General features: G+C 40.4%; 1 protein-coding gene across 3 annotated transcripts in view; it reads right to left on the bottom strand.

The window, feature by feature from the left end:
* The window catches only part of ptprea (protein tyrosine phosphatase receptor type Ea), a 71,638-nt gene that overhangs the window by 26,966 nt on the left and 42,067 nt on the right, over positions 1 to 2,605 (bottom strand). Inside the window, exon 1 of one of the 3 annotated variants that reach the window (XM_014007055.1) lies at positions 418 to 548. The exons of the other annotated variants lie outside the window; for them this stretch is intronic. The gene's annotated coding sequence lies outside the window, so the exon portion shown is untranslated. Of the gene's footprint in view, positions 1 to 417; positions 549 to 2,605 lie in introns of those variants that run through there. 3 annotated transcript variants of the gene reach the window in all.

Genomic DNA, 2,605 nt, shown 5'->3' with positions numbered 1-2,605 from the left:
ACATTTATCCCAGAGCAGCTGTCACAATATGGTCCTAAATATAAACAAGTTTAACACATCAAGAACCTTGTTTTTTGATACAATTCTGAATGAAACTTGTGTATCTTTATGATAAATTAAAATAACATTTAAAACTCATTCATCTAGAGAACATGGCAAGTTGTTTTTATATTTTTTTAATATACTGTATATATATTTTTTGTTAAGCAGAGAATTATCTTTGCTTTAAAATGGGGCAAACAAATGTTCTGTAAACAGTGAATCTCACAGAAAGACTCAGCCTGCACGCGCAGTGACGCGCTCCCATCACAGCAGTCTCTCAGGAGGAGAGGGTTTGTCACTCACACAGAGTTGGACAGATCTGTTCGATAACAACATTCTGAACATATATTTAATATAAAGTTAGATTTTACAGACCAAAGTCTCTGGTAGTTCAGGAGCGAGGTGCAGGATGAGATGTCAGGACTGACCGYTGCAGMMGGCTGCAGCCTCAGAAATCTCCGTGGGTGCCCGGGAATCTCTGCTCGAGTCGAGCCGCTGCTTCAACCAATCCTGCTCTCMCTGAAAGTCCTGCCCTGCTCTGCTGTGATTGGATAAAAYGGCTCTGGACTTCGTCTGATTTGTTGRAGGCAGTGTCTCCGTTTTATCCTTATATCAGGGTCTCGCTGTCCTAAGAGGCTTGGTGAGCACCGAACACGATCCAGTCACACCAGTGTAGCTGGATTTTTTTCTATTTTTAAAGAAATCAGGTCGCATTTTTGACCAAACTGGTCGCACTCTAGAGCCCTGCTAACTGTTGTTTTGACAGACAATCATATATTCAGGAACGCAAATGAGCTTCATGACATTCCATCAGGTGCGCTTTCTTTTTTTGACCGTGCATRCGCACCTGCACACCRCTWATGTTGCAACTCTGTCTAAAAAGGATTCTGAGTTGTGTTGACTTGTGTGTCATGTGATAAAGTTACAACCGCACCAAATGTTAGTTCAATAYTTGTAAAAATGACTAGTACAAATGGTGATTACATGAAGAATAAAAAAGAAAAATACAATTGACCCTTCACTACCAGCTACTCAGCTCTGATCATCCGTTCAAAAAATCTGCATCACTCGCGTGCGTCACATCTCTACTGATTAGTAGGACAGACAGGTGAGAGGCACAGACATGGATCATCATTTTTTTTGAGGGTGTATTAGACCCTCGCTCTGTAAGGGGAAACCTTTTTGTCCTTCCAGCTCTTTACACTTGCCAAACCGATTCCTCTGACTRCTGCAGCATCCATCTTCTCCCCCTCTGGGATTCACCTCGTCCCCTTTTTTCAATTAATCTGAAGCAGAGCAATTATGGGCTGGATTCAGAGCCATCGATRGCGGGGCTAATGCGAGGCAGCTGGGCTCAAAATGACGGAACCAGCATCGTGACACTTCTGATTATCGTCAAGTTAGATGCAAGTGGAGAAAAAACATGGATGGAAAGAAGAAAGTTTGATKAACAAAAGTGACATTGACTAAGAAATTAGTAATTTTATGCTTAAGCACAGAGAATATATCAGTCCTTAACTCTGGAAGTTATAAATCTTTATGCTCATGTTGTGGCCCTTTATATTAATAGCCTCAATTTATAGTTACTTCTAAAGTGAAACACCAAACCTTATTTATGTCACTACAAAAGTTAGAGTGATTGAAATTGTTTGTTAGGAAACACCATCTGCCTCTGGCTGCACGACGCTGCTGACAACTATATGATTTACAGCAGGAGTGATTTCTTCATTCCCACAATTACTGCTGTCACGCATCACGTTATCTGAAAGGTGTGTTACGAAGAGATTAATGGGTTGGATGGGAACTGGGAGGAGGGAGAATGTCACACTTAGAGCTCCAGCACAGGTGTCCAAAAAAGCTCTGCTGCTCTAGAATCACTTAGGGGTGTAAATCACCAGCTTTATTACGATATATCAATATGTTTGGATGATGATTCGATATTACTCRATATCACAAAGTCTGTCACGATATGATTTCAATTCAATTCAATTCAATTCACAAGTCTGCTATCGATATAATGCGATATCATATGCCTAGCTAACACAATGACTGTTAGATGGGCATATGATAGATTTCCATCGAGAATATGACAACGATTTAGATCGATATTTTCATTTAGCCTGGATATAACTGAATCATGAAACATTCAAATCGAAATATCGGTATAGATCGATGTATTGTTACACCCCTACTGGAGATGGGTTCAAAAATCCTCGTCAACTCCGAGTACGCTGAGGGGAAGATATGTCACCATTTCTTTGCGTAAGAGGTCTCTGCAGTAGGTTTTGTCCTGTGGGTGGAGACGTCCCTACTCGTGATTGGCGGAGGTTTCAATGTGGGCGGAGATGGCCCAAGAGATATAATTGGTCGGATTGACGGTGAGGTTTGAGGATAGTGCTGTACCAAACGATTATTTTCTAATCGATTAATCCAATGATTATTTTTTCGATTAATCGATCATTCTAACAACAAATCTATAAGTTATTCTGATGTGAGTGCACTGGATATTTAAAATGTTTTCATCAAATTAACAAGAACAGTTCTTTAAGGGACCTTTCTGGGT

Source organism: Austrofundulus limnaeus, unplaced genomic scaffold (genome assembly GCF_001266775.1).
Source record: "Austrofundulus limnaeus strain Quisiro unplaced genomic scaffold, Austrofundulus_limnaeus-1.0 Scaffold39, whole genome shotgun sequence".
Taxonomy (NCBI): domain Eukaryota; kingdom Metazoa; phylum Chordata; class Actinopteri; order Cyprinodontiformes; family Rivulidae; genus Austrofundulus; species Austrofundulus limnaeus.
Note: the sequence above shows the minus strand (reverse complement) of the source record. Positions and strands in the feature narration are given on the sequence as shown.